The 22,089-nt window shown below is 38.2% G+C and overlaps 1 long non-coding RNA gene across 1 annotated transcript in view; it reads left to right on the top strand.

The window, feature by feature from the left end:
- LOC135452814 (uncharacterized) overlaps positions 1-22,089 on the top strand; it is a 47,907-nt gene that overhangs the window by 21,614 nt on the left and 4,204 nt on the right. The window contains exons 2-3 of the long non-coding RNA XR_010441702.1: positions 810-902; positions 3,720-3,836. This is a non-coding gene — a long non-coding RNA (uncharacterized LOC135452814). The remainder of the gene's footprint in view (positions 1-809; positions 903-3,719; positions 3,837-22,089) is intronic.

Consider the following 22,089-nt stretch of genomic DNA (forward strand, 5'->3'; position numbering starts at 1 on the left):
CCATATCTGCAGTTTTTCCTTCTGTCTATTCCTCTTAAAATCCAATTTTCTAGTTATACTAGTATTTATTAAAAGCTTGACTGTAAGGTCTTTGTTTACCCAAAGATCTATTTTTATCATAACTGTTTATAATGATTAAACCTCAACAACTTAAACACTTTACACAAAATAATGTATTTTCAATAAATTGAAATATTAACCAATCATATGTAATGGTTCAGTTCTAGCAAATGGATTGCTAGAAATCCTTAGGGTTTCATATAAATTGAAAACTGTATTGACTGACCAGGCTGCACTCGAATTGCATTGCATTTGGATCAAAAAGCATAGAAAAAGTTCTCATTATAGTTCCCTGACATTAATTTGAGCATTTTTATATGTGTGTCCTATTAAGTACTTTAAGTGCTTTTTGATAATTGTGCTTTGTAGTTTTTACAGCACTTCAGCCTATTCCCAGTTCAATTTCCTCTTTTATCCGATGTTTGAAATATTGATTTCTGACAGATAAAAGCAAACCTTATAATCTCAGCAGCATGCAATAAGTGAGTAAGAGGGGGCTACAGAATGCATCAGGGAATGGTCATATTTGAAACCGTCTTTGTTTTATTACATTTCGTCAACAGAATTTACTTACCGCTTGCTGGTATTTATGTAAAAGCAGGACTCCTGATAGTCCAGTGATATTAGCAGCTCCTGGTATACTTTTGCATTTAGTAAGATAAAAGAAGAAACTCCCTTGGTGGTTGATGATTGCAGCTGCTTAAACTGCTGTCAACTGGTTTGAAGTAACTGTGATTTATCTTCCTCAGATTGTGCAGCGTTGTGTCCGTGAACTTACAGAGTTTGCATTAAAAAGTGACAGGACATCAGAGTGCCAGAAGCTTCTCATACTGGCCCTGAAGGTAAAAGCAAAAGAAACTATCTTGGTCTGTGTTTGGGAACACTGTCCAAAATGTCTGCAAAGCTCTTGTGACATGAAAGAGATCTTTAAGAAATGGGTTGGGATTTTGAGCATGGACTAAATACAGTTAAGAGATGCTAAGGAGTAGCACTGGTGCTTTGCATGTTTTCCGGGTGTTTCTTCTGTAATTTCTAAAAACTCGAAAGAGGAACCCAGTCCAATGCCATGAACAATTAACAGTATGCTAATAATTCACTTTGTATTTGTTTCCTTTTCGTTATCCAATGTAATCCAATGTCTCACAAGTAACATTGCATTAAACATCCCTACTCAGCTCCATCAGCACCCACAGTAAACAAGCAGAATATACAGGGAATTAGCTGCAGTATTTTCTCTGATGTCCTGAAAATTCAGAATGCTGTTTTAGAAGGTGAGGGAAGTTCCTCAGGTTACACAGTACCTTTGGTAAGCAATAGCAAATCGTATCAAAGTGACAATGGAAAAGTCTCCATCCTGAGCACCAGGTTAGGAGGAAGTTCAGTATCTTTTGAGGCATACATGTCTAAGAGGGATTGATGTACCTGACAACACAAGCAGTTGAATTAAATGAGGGAGAAATATGATTTTTAATAATGTAGACATTTTTAAGATGAACACAGAAATATTATTCAACTCCAAATTAGCAATTGCTAATTCAGAAACATCTTTTTTGGCTCAATCCTAGAAACACTTAAAATTACTATCTTGAGTCTAGATCTTCCCACACCTGGGTATAGAATGATTTTCAAACAAAAGACATTTAAAAATGCTATTTTAGTGAATTTTGATTATTATGGACTGGAGCTGGAATTCTGCCAGTCACTTAGCAGAAGTTTACTCTCCAATCAATTCAAGTTTTCATTACTAAGCAATTAGTGCTGAAAGTTTTAAGTGATAAGCACTTAACTGTGTTCTGGAAATAGTGGGTTGGTAGTATATGTGCAGGTTACTGTCCTGTGTGTTCCCATATATACAAGTACAGTATTGATACAAAGATTCTGAAGTGGGTGAGTAACTGTAGACAATCTCCATTAGAATTTCAAAGGAGCTACTTAGCATTTTTCATATTGGATAAGTTATTTACAGTTCACTATTTAAAGGAAAAAGCATTGGAAAAGGTTTATCTTCTAATAAATCAAGACCATTATGGCATCAAGTCACAAAGCCTGAAGGTATAGAGGCAGTTGCAGAAGCTTTGTCTTGCAAAATATTATGTATACTGTATTATATTGGGTAGCTGAATTAAAAGGGCTTCTATGAAGAATTATAAACAATTAGAAATGTAAAAATACAATGTGGAAAAAATAGCACTGATAATTTTTGGTTGGGGTTCTTGTGGGACTCAGGTTAGGAAACAAGCCATTGAATACATCATCTGATATTTTCTAGTGGCCTCTTTGAGTCTGACACTGTAAATAATGCTGCAGGCACGCACATTCCAGTAGTATAGCTGATAGAAGTATCTCAATGATTTTATCTCTGAAATTTCATTTTAAAATTTGAACCTCATGTTGCAACTTATGGCACTAAACACATCAAACTAATGCTGGTAAAATTCTGAGGTGTTGAACAGCCTCAGAAGACTAGGCTATAATATCCCTAACCTTGTATATGGGAAGGCTTGTGCTGGCCTCAAACATCTATTTACTTGCTTTATTTGATGGGAGACAATGTCTTTGTGTAAAACAAAGAAAATTAATCAGAGATAATTCATCAGACAAGCTCAGAGCAAGTTCAAGTGTGCAAGTGCCTGTGATTAAATAGACATGCAGCTACCTATTTAACCTAAAATATCTGTAAAGAAAATCTGTCTAGATTTTCTCGGACTTTTTAAAAATAAAGTTGTTTCCAGTAATGAAAAGGAGTGATAATGCTTCACCAGATTCTGTTTTAGTGCTAAATAAATTTTAAAACGCCCCAAAAAAAGCATTTAGTTATAAGCAATGAGATCAAAAAGCTGAGTTCAGCTAGTTTTGTTGTTCCCAGATTTTTGTTTCTGAAATGACATTTTGGAGAGTTTCAACTCAAATTATTGGAATTTCTTGGTGTAATGCATTTAGTCAGTTCTAAAGACCTAGTTTTGGTCTTTTGCACATATATTTAAAAGTGTAACAATACAAACCAATTTTTTCTCTGCTTACCCATTTTTTGACCATTTACAACAGAATTTCAACATCAATCCCTACAGTCATTACATCTGTGCATAGAAGTGTTTATTACAACATTGCTAATAACTTGTGTCCTCTGTTACATAGTAAAAAGAAAATACTGCATTTTGTGCCTTCTGAAACATGGACAGTGTTTCAGACTACAGGCATTTACTGGAATTTTTATCACTAAGTTTTCTGTTTTGGCTCAGTGCTGTAAAGGGTCAGAGGAAAAAACTAAGTCACCTTCATGGGTATCTTCTCTTACCTTTGGCTCTCTGACCAGCTGTGACTTGTATTCTCATGTACATAATATAAGAAATTGAAGACATTTTAATGACAGTAAATATTTAGGATAAGTTTACTTGCTCGGATGATTTTTACTTACCCAAAGCAGACAGTTCTAAAATTTTACCTGAAATTTTAGAGCAATTTTTCACTACAACTAAGGTGTTTTAACAGGACTATTTTTAATAGGACTAATCCTCTGGCACTCCAGTGGGATGCTTGAGGAATCAGTGCTCTGTGTGCTTGTTTGCAAGAGTTTTCAATATTTCTTTGTAAAAGTTAGGCAAACTGATAATATTAGTATGTGTTTATATAATTAAGAAAGCAATTTATCTCCTTGACAGTGTGGGCAATGCACAGCCTGCAGCCCAGCACTCGCTCTGCCAGACTCCACAGCTCCTGTGCTCCAGCTGAATTCCTTGTTAAACCAAGTGTCCCAAGTGTCAGAAGGATCACATCAGGTACACATGCTACATAACCAAATGACAATATTTCTCTCATTTTAGATCCTTAATACCACCTTTAGCTGAGTGGGAAAGAACACAGATTGCAGGACCTTGGGGGATACTTGTTCCTGCATTTATTATTGGAAAAATATGGCTTTCAAAAGATGAAATGTATATCAAATCTCTCCCTATTCTGAGCTAAATGCTGCCTTGATATATGCCCTGTATGCCCTAAGTTGACAGGTGTGAAGTACAAGTAAGAGCAGAATTTGACCAGCTAAATTTAACATAATAGGATTAGGAATACTACAAGAGCCATTTTCTAAACATAGAATGCTACAGCATGCCTGAATTCTGCTTTCACATTTAGTCCTAGACAGTCTGGTTGTAGGGCTAGGCAGTAACAAAGCAGCAAAGGAATATCTTTATTCTGTGGTAGGGATCTTCAATGTACAGTGTTTAGAGAGCTACTCAGTGATGCACTGGGAGGATTCTATGTAAGTTTGCCCTTATATTTTAAGCTTTTTTCCCCTTTCCTTTCTCAAATATTTAGAAAACATTCTTATTTCAGGATATATTCAGGAAAGGGTTCCGTTTGCTTGAATTATTTAAAGTTATAATGGGAGTTTTCTGCCATATTCTAGGGAGATTTATTGATGTTAGTGAAACCTGTTTTTAACAGTGTTTGTAAATGCAGAGCACATTGCTGCACTGAAACATTTGCCAGTGACTGTGGCAAAGGTTTTTCATAGTGACCACTGTCATGGCCTGGTGTTTACTGCTCTTTACTGTAGAACAGTCACAGACGCAATTGCTGCACGAGATCTTGTACACCCACATTTTTCAGCAGCTGCATGCAACAAATTTTTTTTTATTATTTTTATTGCTTAACAGCCAGAAGCAGATAGGGAATTTTCCAGTGGAACAGGCCCTTAACAAGCTTTTCTCAGTTTCACCAATGGTGGGATTTCCAGCAAAATGTGATAGCAAAAGACTTCCTTTGCAACAAAATAGATGTAACTCAGCATTAGTGCTTATCAAGTTGAAATCTGAGGATCCAATCAGATAACAGATTTTTCAGAAAGGTTAAAGTGGTTTTTAGCTGTCAGCACTGATTAACAGAGTACATCTCAGATGATGTGTCTTTCATTCTTAACTTTTGGGTTTTTCTTCCCTTGCAAATGATTTGTGGGGAAAAAATGGATATATTTATCAGATATTTTGTGAAAGATCTAAAAAAGAACATTGACACAGATATGCCCAAACTCAGCAGCTCTTAGGTGGTCCTGACAGTCACCTGGGATATGAGAATGCAGACTCTGAGATTGTTTTACCAGAGCAAGAATTGTAACTGCTTTCTTTCATTGGCAGTCAAATGAGGAAATTATTGGGTTGGTGGATCCTCTGAGAAGTTATGATGGTCATCCATCATAGTCTTTTCCAAACATTCCATTCTCATTTAAATAAAAAAACTTTTGCTTTCCAAAAGTCATCTTTCCCAGTGACTCTTCTTCCAGCCCTAGAGCTCCAATCTCTTGGGAAATTTTCTTAAGGGCTGTTTTGGCTAAAAGTCTTTAGGTTTTTATTTATATATTTTTATTGTAGATGAGCATGTTTCTGGGTTTTTCCCTTTGTCTCTTTAGAAATGGATGGTTATTGGTCTAACATCATGCTAGTCATCCCTTACCATCATGTTTCTTGGCTGTGGACCTACAAAAGCCTGCTTATGCAACCCAAGTCAGTCAGAAATGTATTCCCTGAACCCCAAAGAAGATTATTGTCAAAATCAAAGGACTTCACAAAATTACTTACCTTCCCTAGAGCACTTTTTTCATACAGAAGAAAAAACTGCTTTTTTCAACATAAGCAGAAGAATTTTGTTTTCAATTTTCCTTCCTAGATGTCTTCCTTCGAGAAGTTTCCCATGACAATGCTGTCTAAGACAAACTTACCCTGCCTTTCAGGAGGGTTCATTGTCTGTGCTTTAGCCCTCTGTTGTGTTAGTATTTGTCTTTTTGCACAGATATAACATAAAAAATACCTCTGAGGTAAAGGATTTTACAGTTCTGGCTTGTGCTTTGTGGTGATACTGAAATATGAGTAAGAATCACTGCTGCAACTCACATAAAAGTATGAGTCTTGTAGCTTGGAGGACAGGTATTCCTGACAACAAAAAATGTATTTGGCTATTAATGTTCCTTATTCAAACAGGAAAAAAAAAATAAAAGAGAGAAAGAGAGATATGGAAAAAACAAATCTAAAATAAAGTTGTCCCTGTTGTAAAAGCAGACAGTCAGCTGTTACAAATTGGCAATGATCCACTGGTTTCCACAGAGCTCTGCTGATCATGCCAACTGAAGAGCTGACCCTGAATATTATCAAAGTTTTCTTGGAGGTGGCAGGAAAATAAATCCTTTACAATTTCCTCTTTAAGAACTCAGGATTTCCGTTTTTATAACTGCAAACTTTCAGAATGAAATGTGGAGCACAGAGACAGGCAACACCACGCTGACTGTGTTTGATTAGGATAATCCTTTTTTTCCTTCTATGTGGTTACTACAGCCAAGCAATTATTTATCATACTTTCAATTGCTTGAAGCACTGTAGACTGCAGGTTAAATATTCTCATGTCATTGTGAGCTTCTGCTCCAAGTTCTCATTGAAATCTAATGACTTTCATCTTCAAAAGAAATTTTAATGAGCTCAAAGTATCTACCCTTCTGCTTTAATTGTTACACTTCACATTCTGCAGATCAAAACCTCCTATTTCTTTTTTTTTTTCCACCTTAAAATGCTGTTGACAAGTTCTTTCCGGAGCTCTCAACTTCTGTCCACTTTTTATTGGTCATATTCATGTAAGGTATAAATCCAGAAATATGCAACACACGCAGATTTAAAGATGTGACAGATCTAGTACTTACCCCTGAAGGATGGAACATGTGCCAGGCACTGTTACTTTGATTGGCCTGGGATCAGGGATGTCTCAGATGTGGGTGCCTGTAGCAGTCAAATAAAGCCATTAAATCAGTGGTAATAAATGTATTTGGTACGAGGACCAAGACTTTTCCTGGATTACTTGTGGAACAAAGCACAGAAAAAAGTTTTCCTGTGCTTGTGTGTGTAGGCAGCTACACATACACTGTTGTCCTTTCCTTCTGTCACTTCATGGACCTGCTGCATGTGTGTCTTAGGTGCCAATTGTTCAGTCCCACCAGCATCCTCACGTTCTTGTGTTTTCATAATCCCCTTTTGCTATGAGCATCCTTCTCTCACTCATCCTCATAAATATTAATTGCTGTGGTCTGGGTGAGATAAATACAGTTAGACAGCTTTTCAAGTGGAAAGTTATTGGCTTGTTTCTATAAAGCTGCAGTCTTGAATTCCAAGTTCTGGTCAATATTTAGTGTGTAAATGAAATGGGTGTGACCTGGCTGCCAGCAGTTGTAGGGATTGGACTGCTCAGAAGTGTCTGGCCTTAATAGCTGAGTTTCCAGAATTCTTCACAGTGAGCATTTGACTTGTTCTGTTCCTCCAACCCTTTAGAGAGAATTATTTCCGATTTGGTTTCTTATAAAATTCTATAATGTACAGCATTTTAGCACTTTGCATCAAAGTGTAAAACATGCTGTGCCAGAGAAAGTGTCCCTGGTGGGTCACTGGCACTGCATGTATTGAATGGAGGGACACTGAGTGATTCTCTGATTTAGAATTTATTTTCTGTGCTCCTCTGGTTGTGCACTAGATGAGACTGAGGAGCTGTGCAGTGCTGTTCCAACAGCAATGGCTAGCAGGCAGGGGAACTGTTGGTCTCTGCTAGCTACTAAAGGTGGGCCACCATTAAATTTAGGTATAAACTGTTAATATATATTAGCAAAAGGATCAACATTAATGTTCTCATTCAGATTTTGTTACTGCATGAAACCTTCTTGGGAGAATGCAGGGGAAGAGTTTTGTGCTTGATCATGGGAATGAGGAATGCAGCACAAAAATGTTCCACCTGCATTTTAAAGAGGTACAGAGGGCATCCATCCTGCAAGATTCAATTGGATGTATATTGCACTCCAGGATGACTCACACCCTTGAAGCTCTGCAAAATCTCTGAGGTGTTTAGAATAAGTGTTAAATCTGCTTTCAAGAATCCTGAAGTAAAGCATTGAGTCACATTTTTTTGGAAAAGAAATTCCAAGCTGATACTTGTGCTCATCTCCCTATATGATGCTCTAGGTTTAGAGCTCAGTTATTAGTTATTAGAGAATTTTCAAAATTGTTCTTTTTTAGCTACTTAATTTTCTATCAGCCATCCAAAGACAGATTGGTAGGATATAAATGAAATGCTATAATTATACAAGGGAGTGGGTCACTGACCTTTGGATTGCAATATCTTGTCTCTTTTGTCCTTTCCTTATACCACCCAGCCTACAGGATGAAATTGCATCTTTTTCTCTGGTTGTCTCAAGAATGAGGTGGTATTGGAAACTAGTGAGGCATGGCACAATGTAGGTGTTCATAGCTTGCAATAATTTACCCATTTTCATTTTGTTTGATTTTATTAACACCTGTGTCTCCAGGGAACACAGGGAGCAGGGGAGGAAAGGAGAGAATACTTCAACAATAATCTAATGATCAGCACTTACGCTCCCCCCAGCCCTGCTGTTATGTCAAATGTCAGGATACATCACAGCCAAGCAATTTATAATACAAAATGCGTGGATATATAAAGGAAGAAGTGCAGATGGTGGGAAGCTGTGTGTCATGACATACACACAGACATGGAGGACAGCAAGGGAGTCATTAAAAATATGGATTTTTTTTGTAATGCAGTGGCTGTTTGTCAGCTGGTGTAATTGGCATACATCAATGGAACCACTCAGAAATACACCTTCTGAGGAATTAGGCACTTAATGGAACTTAATCAAAATTCCTTACAGAAGACTAAAAAAAAAAATTCTTGAACAGAATTTGGAGACAAAGGAAAAAGCACATAAGGAAATATGGGATTGCAGACTGCTGAAGTTTCATCTGAGTATTAGTTTCTGGAGTATTTCTGTAGATATTGATATTCTAGGCAGTAGAATGCAAAGATTTGCTATCAAGTTTGATATCTGAGATTTGAGAAATTACAGTAGGGTTTAGTTAGAGACCTGATTTCAACATAATCAAATAAATTCATCAGCAAACTTTTAAACTCAGAATGAAAAGAAGAGTTTTATTAGTGTCATTTCCTTTTCTTGTCCTTTTTAGTTGTTAGATGACTTTTTTTTCAGTCCTGTGTAAATTTAGCGTTACTAAGACTGGCATAGATAACAATCTGAAAAACATCTGCCAGATTATAAATACATTTTTTAAAAGGCATAAAATAGCTCAGTTGTCTAGTCACTTTTCATAAGGACTTAGCATCTTCAATATCTGACTGCAGTAATATAATTTTTGTGGTTATATGCTCTGATCTTTCAGACATGAATTCTTTGTTCACAGTCTCAATGGGAGGGTTTGTTCTTTTCTTTGTTTTCTTGTGATTTATAAATATGGGAATCTGGTGAGAAGGAGGGATTGAGAGAAAAGGAAAGGGTAAAGTAAAAAAAAAAAACCCACAGGCAGTTCTTCCTTATCACCTGTCTTGTCCTAGGAAAAATGGAAAGTAATGCAGTTTTTAAGATATTGGTATTACATGAGTTTACAATGTGGAGGGAACAGTTCAAGCCTACTGCCTAGCTCTCCTTTCTGACTTTATAAACATCCTCATTGATTTTTTTTCTCTTTCAGTGCTAAAGTAGAACAGGTAACATTGTCAAGTTTGATATTTAGCAAAACAAAAGGTTGTTGTAGTATCTTATTGTGCAGGTGCCATTTCCTAATAAAGGCCCTCAAGATGTAAATTACGATATCAATAAAAGCATATTGAAATGGAAGGTACAGAGTGGGTTATACACTGAGAGAGCTGAATTTTAAAAAACTGTGTAAATTAAAAATCCTGTATTCTCTTTTAAATGCCTTGGGGTTTGAAGTCTTAGGACTTGGAGTCTCAGCGGATCACATAAGGGTGTGTTGCACTGCAAAGGACAATGAACTCTAACGTGGGATAACCCAGCTCTGCAGTCAGGAGAAACAAGGTGATATTGGAATGCTATTGCACCACTTGGACTGGAGCTTTGTGTGCCTGAGCTGGTGCTTCTGCTCACACACCTGCACATAGAGGTGGCAGCTCATTTGGAGTTACCACAAGCATTTATGCACATGGCAGCACATCAGAGTAATCAACATTATCAGATCTGTGATTTAACATGCCTGTAAATCATTGGCGTTGCTTAGTTGAATTTTTTAATAATTGGGCTTTTTAGTTATAATTGAGCATGATTAAGGTTTCAAACAAAACATTGTTTAAAATTTAAAAGATCAAATGGGTTTCCCCCTGAAAATATTGCCTGATCAACAAAAACCAAACAGCTGCAGTTATTTGTGGGACTGAATTCAATGCTGTGAATTTTCTCAGTTGAGTAAAGGAGAACATGAGTAGAGAGAAAGACAAAAGGTTGTGGAGCAGCAAAAAGAAAGCCACAGAACACCAGAAAGGGAAAATTGAAGGTACTGAAATGGCTGCAGGACCTGGCTTGATTGTCAGTACTCCTAAGCAGAGGTTTGTTTGTAGGTTACTGCTTTTGTAGGTTGCTGGTTGTGTAGCAGGCAGGGAGAGCTGGAGGCTGTGACAGCCCTGAATTGCTTTAGTGCTGTAGGGCCAAACTTGGGGAAGGATGCAAGGTGGCCAGCAGCTGTATGGACGGGCAGACTGACGTTATCTTCCTCCTGTGTCTTGATCTCAGTGCATCATCTGTCACAGGCTGCTGCTCTGTGAATGTGTGAGTGCAGTGAAGCCAGGGGGAGAGCAGAGCCCTGCTCCCCCAGAGCCACATGGTGAGCAGGTGGGCAGAGCTGGCCTGGCAGTGTGGGAGGGAGGGAGCGCATGAACAGATTCAGGAATTTACATCCTCCTCTGCCTGTGCCCATACTGTTGGCTTTCTGCATGTTGAGAACTCTTTGGTTTTCCCAATTCCATCACCTCTGCAGAGGGGGAATCTGTCCTTTCTCCCTGCAGGTGAAATGAGCAACACCCCAGGTTGTGACTGTCGAGGGATACTCATTTCAAAAGTGTTTCATGCACAGTGTTTCAGTCATCTGAGTGCCACAATTTGGCTGCAGGGCACTTTAAACTCTCATGTTATTTCCAATAGGACAGTTAATTTCTTGCAAGATTTTAGGCCTGGTTCTCACTGGTATGTTACAGGACACATCACTAAAACATTGTAGATAAACTGTACAATTCCAGCTCATGAAAGAATAGGTGTCTTGTTAACCTGTTTCTCAGAAACTGATAGGGAACATATTCCAAGGAGTTTAATTGGATGTTGTTTATAAACTAACTGTACTGAATCTGGACTGATTCCAAGATTGCAATTATTATGCTGAACTGAACAATGAGAACTCAGTTTCAGTGGCAATTATGATGCTAATGTATGTGATGCATAGATAGTTCTCATGTCTAAATTTCTGATCTGATGCACCCCGAGAGAGGCACAGCAGTGAGGACAGCCTAAGTCAACCCTTGTTCCACTCTAGTGCTGCAGAAATGTTCTTTGATAGCTGATTATAGTAGCTCTGCAATACCCAGTGAGAATCCCTTCTTCACTCACTGGGCGCCAGTTAATTTACCCTCTCACTGTGCTGGAAGTGCTGTGAGCTCTGTGCTTCCCACAAAACTTCTGCAGCAGTAGCTGCTCACTGGGGATGAGCAGAGAGTTTCACTGCCCTGTCTGCAGCAGGAGCAAGAATTCAGACTCAGGTGAATCTGAATATACTGAATATTGTGTTCAGTCCACCACGCTCTCATCAGAGGCATTCCATGCTCTGCTCAGAGGCTGTAAAAAAGATTACCTGGTGACCTTCTTAATTCCTTTTAGAAAATATCTCCAGGTCCTTCTTTCCCTTTCTTACCACAGACCTCTTGTTGTCTAGATTGTCAGTCTGGCTTGGCCATTCTCATGGGTAACTGTCAATTATTGCTCTGCTTCTTTCAATATGTACTAACAATCCATTCTATCCAATGTTTTCCCCACCAGCTTGGAAATGCAGCAAAATCAGTATGAAAACCTGAAACAAACCTTAGAACTCCCAAGTTTGAGAGCTGATATTCAAATTAGTTTTAATTTTGAGTTCATATAACACATAAATGGTTTCTCTAATACATCCTGTAAATGTTATTATATGACAGACATTTGATTTATGAAAAATAGTAGTGCTCTGCTAGAGTAAAATGTATCTTCTTACTGCAAAGCAATTTTTAAAATTTCTTTCACCTTAAATAGGCCTTCGCATAAGGTGAAGGTTTCTACTCTAAAGGGACTGTGTAATGAAGCTCCTTGATTTTTCCCTTTCCATTAGAAAGTTACCAAAAAACTGTTCAAGTGTGTACATGGTGACAATTTCAAAGAGTAAGGAAACTCATTGCTGATGGAGAAGTGACATGTGAGCTGTCTTTGTATAATCTTAAATTATAAACACCAGAAATAACAAGGTTGAGGTTTTTTTAATGAATATTAAGTGCATAACTTGATTTTTTAAGTCAAATTTCAGAAGCCCTTTGTCCTGAATCTCAACAAATTGACAAGCACAGATAATATCAAAGTCTTGAGAAATTATTACTGGCTTTTTTGAAAATGTAGGTCATATTTGTGTAGCAAATTTAAATAATCCTCCCAAACATAGACTTATCATAAAAATCCATTTATTCTGTGATTCTATCTAAATAAATAAATCTACACAAAAGAAACTCTTTTAATAATTTCTTCTGTAGGAGATTTAATAAACAATTATATTTTTCAATCCATACACAGTCAAGGGAAGGTACTTGAAAGGCCTTGTTCCAATATAATTATATTGGAATATAATCATATTGGAATATGATTATAAGAATATATTAGCTCCTACCACTTATTCTGAGGGCCTAGAGCTGATAACTCTTTCATAATGATCACTATGTTATATTTTTTTAAAATTTATTTTCTTATCTTTGTTTACCAGAAGTAAATGCAAAAACCACAGAAATTTCCTCACATCTTTTAGCATCTTTGCTAATTTGGAGACAACATAAGGAACCTTCTAAATCTCACAGAGTGAATCAATGGCAATGGTTTCTGTAAAGGGTGAATATAGACATGCTTGAGACTTCAATGTGTGAAGCTGTTTATCTTCTTTAGTTGCAGGAACTTGTCCCTTTATTACCCACTTGCATGTAATAGCTGAATATGTTTGAGATGTCTTGAGCAACTGTTTTGAAGGTTTGGGCTTTGAAAGGATGGGGAAAAAACCAATAAAAAAACATTGTTATGAGCTGAATAGTGCTTAAAGAACATCTTCCAACTGCTGCCAAGAGCAGCCTTTAAACAGATAAAGTTAGTTGTTGTCCTCTTTTCCCTCTCTTTCAAGGGGAAGGCTCACCAAAAGATTTATAACAATACCATCTACAGATGATATTAGCAAAAAAAAATAGCCTAAATTGTCATTCATCTGTCTGCTGAGGTACTAAGATCCCTGGTGTCAGATTTGTTCTGATTGCAATGTTGTTGTTTTTTTACTGTGGTAGAAGCCTTTCAGAGCATGAAAATAAAGGAGTCAGAAAAAAACCATCATAGTCAACTCTGGAAGTCTATTTGCAGAAAAGTGGTTTCTGCCAGATTAAACATTGTAATTTCCAATGCTTCATGTAGTGATAAACCTTCCTTCTCCTGGAACCATCTCTTTCTAGGCACGATGACAACATGTCAGTGTTAGCATGTTGTAATGAAGTGATGCTCACCCTGAGCCTCCCAGAGCAGAGCTGAGGCACAGAGTGAGGAGGTTCCCTTGCCTGGGGAGCACCTACACTGGTGTGCCAGCTACACAGAAAACTGGAAAATGTGCAGAAAGCTCTGAGGAAAAAGCTCCCAAGTGCAGCTTCCCAATCCTGTGTGCCAGAGTTCCCCCTTGAGGGGCAGCCCTTGGGACTGCAGTAAAAACCAACAGGCTTCAGTTACCTGAATAAACTGTGACTCCCATCCAGCATGACTGATAGCACTGATAGGGGCCAGATTTGAAATGAACTGGCAAAGATCACTGCAGGAGATCTTTTCACGTGGGATGCTGCAACCCAATCCTTTAAGAGCTCCTGTGGCCGAGCCATGAAATCCTCCCTGGTGGGCACTGACCCTCTGCCATGGCACAAAGCTTCTCACCAGCCTGTGTGCACACCAGGGATCTCTGGCTCTGCCAGCTGCACTGCCTGTGTGCCTGTCCCAACCCTGCTTTATTGTGCTGAGCCCTGATGGAGCCATCCTTTCTATTCCAGTTCCTATTCCTCCCCTCACACTCGTGCTGTGCTCTGCACAGCCTCTGATCTGCCCAAACAGCTCATGGGGCCATGCCTGACAAACATCTGCCTCCAGAGGGGGACACATGGTGCCTCTCCAGGGGTTTGAACACAGGATGCAACCAGCACTCAACCTGCTTGAGACAAATAATCTCTCTTGCTTTAGAGAAGTTTGATGCACTGGGCTGTGGTGTGTTCTGAAAGGCCCTTCTCTGACATGCTGAGCCATTTCTTTCAGTGTAAGCACCTCCTCCTTCCCAGCAGCCAGAGGAATCAATAAACTGGATTCAGGTTACTGAGAGTGCTGATTTGAGTGAGTGAGAGAGAGAGGAGTGGGTTTAGTCCCATAGCATTCATGGTTTGTATGTGCATTTTGTATTTACAAACAGAGATAACCTATGCGATTTTTAGTGATTCTTTCGTTCTGTCTGAATGTTCAACTTGTTGTCTATCTAATCAAATCTATCACTTGGGGGATATTCTGCCTTTTTCTGCAGGTCAGCCACAGGCACAGTAACACCAGTTCAGCCCCCTTGTTCACCTTCACAATGCTGTTGAATCACATGGGTGTAAAAAGAAGTGGGGTTGGGCATCTCTCACAGGCTGCTTTATTCACTGAGTGAAGAGGCACTCTGACCTCCCCTGTATTCTTATTGCCAGAGCCTAACAGGTAGACCAGGTCTGTTGGCTGTGCATATCAAAAACTCCTGTTAAAGCCAATGGAAAATTAGGTTTGGTCCTTGTTTTTGTTTTAAATGAGGAAAATGTCATTCTCTGAATCAAAACTATTACTGGGTTCTGTGAAAGAAAAGGTTTAAATAGTTCAAATGCAATTTGTTACAGTTCTCTTAACATGTACACAAAATCCTGCTGTTTGTTGCTTTAATGCTGTTAGGCTGTATTTTTTAAGGCATGAAATTTTCCTAAGAATAATGGGTTGAGAGAACTTGAGATAAATAAATTTTGGATAGATAAAAACACAAGTAGAGTACTTATCTTCACACATAGCATTACCAACAAAGTAGTCTTCAGAGGCTGAGGCTGAAATACATATGGAAGTTCTTCACATCAGCTGGGTATTGAAGGTTGTGTTTTATGAATACAGTACATTAATTGATAGATATGAGGTAGCAATCAAAATGTAAATAGAACTTGGTTTACATTAGTGCCCAAGTTTGCTGTATAGATATGTAATATATGCTTTTAGGATGCTGAACTCAATTTCAAAGCATATCTTTAATTCATGAATTGTGAAAATGAATTCCATTTGTGGCTTACAAAATACTGTGATTAAAAATTATGTTTTTTCTGAGCTGAACCAACTTCATAATTTCACATTATTCCTGTATTGAAAGCTCTTTTTTGTTCCAAAAGCATTGCTACCTTTTTTCAATATCATAAAATAATGTTCCATTGACCAATTACTTTTACTGTGACAGCTGCACTTTTGGTAGATTCTGACAAACCCAACTTAGGTTAAAGGCAGTATTTCATTATTATTATTGATGAGATGCTTTACATATTTAAAGGACCATGTTCAGAGGCACATGTTGTGCTGTTCCTGGTTATGCATTTACGTTTTGTGTATGAAGTTACACAGGGGGATAAAACTCCTCAGCTGCTCTGCTTTTCACTACCTGAGTAGAGGAAAGGGCACATACATCAGCAGGGATGATTTTTACCTTGACCCTTCTGTTCAAGTGTCCCAGAGATCTTGTTCTTCCGGGTGTACAAGATTAAGTCATCTGCAGGACCTTACATGAATTTCCTCCTCCCCTGATAATAAGTGCCAAGCAGTTACTCTTTGACTTGTTGAGGAAACCCCTTGAGGAGAAAGCATTGCAATAGTCCTGCAGGTAGAAGAAAATGAGGTATTCAGGAAAGTCTGGAGTCAGGGAGAGAGTTGTCAAAGATGGTAATTGGACAAACGGAGTTAATTTGCATGGAAAGTAGAAGTTTTCTTTAGTAGGATCTTACCAAATCCTGGCTGCACTGATGGATGTATCCAGAACAGTAGTGAATTTGGGCTTGGGAAGATAAATTGTACTGAAAGAGGGTAGATTTGGATTAGATAAAGAAGAAATTGTTCACTCCAGCAGTGGTGAGGCCCTGGCACAGGTTGCCCAGAGAAGGTGTGGATGCCCCATCCCTGGAGGTGTTCAAGGACTGGTTGGATGGAGAAATCTGGTCTAGAGGAAGGTGCCCCTGGCCATGGCAGGGGGTTGGGACGAGGTGATCTGTGAGGTCCCTTCCAGCCCAAGCTATCCTGTGATCCGACAGTGCCAGGGCTTGGTGTATGTGAGAGAGAAGTGTGGAATGTGCTCATTCTCCTGGCAGTGAGAGTTTAATGTGAGCAGTCTCAGCACACAGGTGAGTGGGTGAGTGGCCAGCCAGGAAAGTTCTCAGCCTAAACACCTCCAGTTCAGGAGGCAATTAGGTGACTGTCTGGATCATACCCTTTTATTCCAGGGGAGAAATCAGTTAATAACCCATCTGCTAGCATGTGAGAGATGCACACCCTTTGCCTTCATTTGCAGCAGCAAATATGGTTGTTATTCAAAAAACAAATATTTACAGTCAGATCAATGCAAGAGCCATAAATACATTAATGGAATATTTACCCTAGGCTGGTGTTTTTTCTTTTGTTTTGTTTTGTTTGTTTTTTTTTTATTTTTAGATTTTTGTTTGTTTGTTTGTTTTCTGGAAGCTAACCAACCACTACCAAAATAATTTATAAACATTAAATTATCTCAAAAGTCATGTGGGAAAACATTAAATAACAAATGCTTATTTTGTAGCTAGGCTTACTGTTACTAATGGCCACATTTAGGGATGGAGACTATAAACTGTAAATCATACCAGTGTTTCCCATGGCAGAGCAAGCTGCAATCCTGGTCTGACAGTGCCCTTTGCCCTCTCTGAGGAAGGCATACTGGGAAGTATGTGAGGACATTATGCTTGATTAGTCTCTCCCTAGTTTGCCTGGGTGGGAAGATAATTGAATGCACAATGGACTTTGGAAATTGAAGGTTCTGAAATGCACTTTGCAAACACATGCAATTTTAAATCTTTAATGTGTCATCTATATCAGCAGTGGACATTGTCTTCATTACATAAATACAATTCTTCTGCTAATATAGTGCAAATAGGGGTTAGGCAGCATCTGCAGCTATTGTAATTCACACTTCAAATAGCAGTATCCATTTTATATTCTTAAATTCTGAGAGTGAAAAAAAAGGCTTGGAACAGAAAAACCGAAAGGCTGATTGAGTTCATATTTGCTGATTTATGATATTAAGTTGAATTTGCTGATTGATTTCATATTTGCTGATTTATCACATTAAGTTGAATTTTTCCCACTATGTGATCTTATTAAAAACAGAAAAACAAACAAAAAACCCCAGTGTAACTTATACTTGAGAGACAGGATTTGGAAAGAGAAGGATTTTGGTTTGGCTATTTTAATACACTGCATCTATAAGCCGGTACCAAGACTATTATTCTGGATGTTTTCTGGTCTGTTGAATTCTAATGTAGCTAATCTCCAACAGATAGTGCTGCCCAGGGTTCCTGTAAAACAATCATCTGTAAACATATTTATTAACCTTTGTTATTTAGTTTTCTGCAAAGTGCAGGCCACCCTGCTGAACAGTCTACAGCATTTATTTACAATGCTGACTCCTATTAGATATCATTAGGTACCTAATAATTATAATAATTATGTGCATTGCTTAGGCTACCCTGCTAAATAACAACCACTTTTATTCAGAAGTCATAATTGCAGCAGCTAGACTTAAAATGAAATCTAATTAGATTTCAGTTTACCCCCTTTCACACACAATCTATATCCAGTGTATAGTGACAAAATCTGTCCAGCAAACACTGACTCATTTACCCTGAAAAACTATTGTCTCTGTGGCCTGTCAGGTAAAAGTTACCAGTGTATGTTTTGTAAAAACTAAGAGAATTGTAGAGTAGTAATTCAGAGATTCTGTATGACTTGTTGAAGAAGGCATAATGCTTTTTCACATAGCCATTTCCATGGTAAACACACTGAGGTTATGCAGCCATAGCTGCTTTAATGCACAGAGTAATTCTGTAACCTAATAGTGGGATATAACCTTGAATTTAACTGTTTCCTGAGATTTGCAAATTTGAGCTAGTCTTAAGGGAAGCTATAGTTTTCCTTGTATGAAATTAAGAAATTCTGCATTATTTTGAGCAAGGAAAGGTGGAAACACAAATTTACAAGATGAAGAAAGTGTGGAAGGGAAGTGATCTTTAAAACTACACAATGAATCATTTTCTAAACCTGTGTTCTTCCAAAGGATGGAGCCAAGAATTAGCTGATACCATCTCACCATCAGCCATTTTCCCTGGTACCTGGCTCCATCTGCACATACATAGAATCTTTTTGCAGAGCAATAGCTGTCACTGGCCTTATTTAACCTATCACCATTTAGCATTTACTATATAGGAAGTCTCATTAAATGATTGCAGTAAAAGTTTCAAAACCTTAGATGCAGGTAGAAAGGGAAGAAAAGTGAGTGAAGTGCTCAAGGATTAATAGAGAACAGATTCAGTTCTGAACATGCAGCAGTTTAGGATTTCAAAGGTTGGGATTGTCTACAATTTTTTTTTCCACCAAGTGTTTTGGAAAAGGGAGCAGGTTCTTTAAGGAAGGCTGTAAGTGAAGCACTTGTTCAGAAGCAGATTTTGCCAAATGTAGCTGGAAATGGTCATTAGTGCAGTAAGACCTTTACTTGCATATGTGAGAACTGCAGATTCTGCTGCCTAATAGAAGTTATGCTGATTGTGGGCATTAAGTAGACAGTCTTGTAATGGGGGTAGGTGTATTTATACAGTCCCGAGGGTGTTTCCAGTCTGAAATCTATTTAAGGTATTCTTCTGGGGCAGGAGGCTGGTCCATGGCAAGCTCAGCGTCTCCTGGAGTTCCTCAATGCCCACTCCAAAGCAGTCTGATAATTCCCAAACACTAAGCTGATTTCACACAGCCATCTCCTACCCAAGCCCCCGTGCTCCCTGCAGTTCTGCCCACCTTTCTGCCAGGGATTTCCATTCACTTTCTACAGCTATAACTTTGACATTTAGAATTTGAAATCTTCTCTGGAGACTGCCTGAATGTAGCAGCTTCCAGCCTCTGCAGGTGCTGTGGTGATGTTTCGCAAGTGCCAGCATTCTGACAGGCCGCCTTTGATTGTTGGACTGCCTTGTGCACCTTGAGTATCATCTTTATGAAGCTTCTGCTCAGCAGGGGGAAGTTGTAATTTTCCACTGCAAACCTGTTGAGGCTCATGGTTTCCTTAGTTGCCCAACACAGTGCTGATATCTGTGTCATAGCAGTTAGAGTGCTACCACTTCAATTCTAGCTTGGAACTCTTAATTCTAGGCTGTGATGTCTGTACAACCCTTATCTGGGGGTAATGTATTATCCTTCCTTCCCCCTTCAAAGGGAGATGCTGAAAGCATTGCAGCTGGTCAGTCTGTGGGCAGAGTTGAGTACACACCTCCTGGGAAAATGCTGCAGTCCGTCTTTCGACTCTGTGCGCTACAGTAATGACACAAGTTCTTGAAACTACATCATTTGCTTCCTGATCAGAGTCCTGCAGGCACAGTGAGGTTACTATGGCTGATCTGAAAGAAAATTACTTTATTTCTGTAAATACAAGGAAGACAAAGCACACACAAACACATATATGTATAACATATATATATATGTGTGTGTTCTCTGAGAGATTGGTGTTGAAAGCTAGAATTCTTCAGCTAGACTTTTAGCAGCTTTCCCTCTGAAATATCAGTGAAACAATGGTATCACCACTTCATGTAAGATTCCCATTTCCATGCTTTACTCTGGTTGGCCAGTCCTCTCATCCCTTAGTGATTCTGAGCATGTATAGCTATTTAATGCATGTGAATATCCACAGGCATTTCATTTGTCTCAGTTGTACTGATGGAGGAGTATTCATCCAGAAAAAGGTGGGTGACAGGTATTGACAGGCACAAAACATTAGGAAGGGTACAAAAGTAAATCTCCTCCAGGAGTTTTGGAATAATAATCACCAGACTGTGAGTACCTTGAATGTTCACCTTGTTGTTGCTCTGCAGAGCAAGGCTGTGCACTGCTGTGAATGCTGACATGGATCACATTTTTGTGATGCCTGTACCCATGATATGCCCATCCACATCTAGATAAGGTGAACATTCAGCTTTCAAGACCACCTGTAAATCTCTGATCTTCACAGATCATTGAAATATGTTCTGAATCCTCATTTTTACCATGAGCAGTGGCATTCCAGGTTGGCCAGACATCTGTGCAGGTGTACAAGAGTCAGCTGCAGAAGGATGTGGCTGTTCAGTGCTGCCAGCAGCCCTTGCCTGAGTGGGAGCTTGGAGTGACCCTTCCAGTGCTTCTTTCCAGCTAATAATCCAATGGATCCACGATTGTCTAGAAAATAATGCTAAGTGGAGTAAAATTCCCACATCTTGACTAAAAATTTCAAATCTGGGTACAATTGTTTTGGGTGTTTGTCATGAGTTTTTTGAGATAAATTAGTCAGAAACAGAATACCCAGAGAGATCTGAATTTTGGCCCTGCAATACCCAAGTGAGAGTTTCTGAATGATAAGAACTTTGGCAAATCTGCACTGATTACTTAACCTTAGTTGGCTTTAAGTTTTAGCACTGTCCTTTCCTGGTTGTACTTGTTTGTTTGCGTGGTTTGGGAACTCCCACCAAGAAAAAATCAGGACTATATTGATTTTAATAGTACAGAGGGGTATCCTGGACACAAGGGAATTGATTTAGGTAGGAATACACTTGAAATGAGGAACATTGTGTTCTGTGGTCGTTCTTAATTTACATTCAAATTAACAAACTCGTCAGCAGGGAAACCAAGCAAGTATCATACACAAATTATGATGCAATTTTGAATACACAAATAAGGAACAATTCTGAATTTCTAGCAAACAATTAAGGATTAGAGATACTTGTTAATAATAAATTTGACTAAATTTGCTATCAGATCCCAGTGGGCAGACTTGCATGACTGGGAAATTAGAATAGCAGATAATAACTTATTGAGGAAAGTCTGAATGGATAGAAGGTAAAAGGATTGAAGTCTAATTTAGTGGCTTTAATTGTTTCACTCTCATTCATGATTTGAAAATGAATGGTCTCACATAGGAAAGGATCACTGCTATGGGAGAGAAATCTTAAGAGATGTGACTTCTAGAACAGGAGAGCCAAGGAATTAATCAACCCCCTGGTAAAAATATCTAGTCAAAAGAAACGTGATTTCAAGATTACAAACTGGAATGGTTAATAATAATAATAATAATAATAATAATAATAATAATAATAATAATAATAAAATGGAAATTAGGTTTATGGTTTTCCGGTTTCAATGGAAAAATTCATAGTTTGAGACTGCTTGAATTCTTTTGCCAAATTTTAAGAGATCAAGGGCAATAGGATCTTGGGTGTAGTTTGCTGATGTTGCTTGGACAGAGAGTGGAAATAGTTACTAAAAGATATATAAAGATATGCAACAAGGGCATTTTACAGAAATAAAACTGAAGAAAGGATAGATTTCTGTTGATGACTATAAATTAGGAACTGTAGGAATAGTTTTGATTTTTAAAATGCCATGAACAAAAGATCTTTAGTGTGCTGTTTTGCTGTCCTATCTCTATTTAACAAAATCAGATATAATTATAAATAGTGGTACAAATTTTCAGTAATCTTCTGTCATTGGGAAAAGCTGTTCCATGCTTTTGTCTCATACAATACCTATAATAAGTTACTGTTATTAAAGCTTTCATTACAGAAATCTAGAGAATTATTTTATATATA

This window comes from Zonotrichia leucophrys, chromosome 11, assembly GCF_028769735.1.
Source record: "Zonotrichia leucophrys gambelii isolate GWCS_2022_RI chromosome 11, RI_Zleu_2.0, whole genome shotgun sequence".
Taxonomy (NCBI): domain Eukaryota; kingdom Metazoa; phylum Chordata; class Aves; order Passeriformes; family Passerellidae; genus Zonotrichia; species Zonotrichia leucophrys.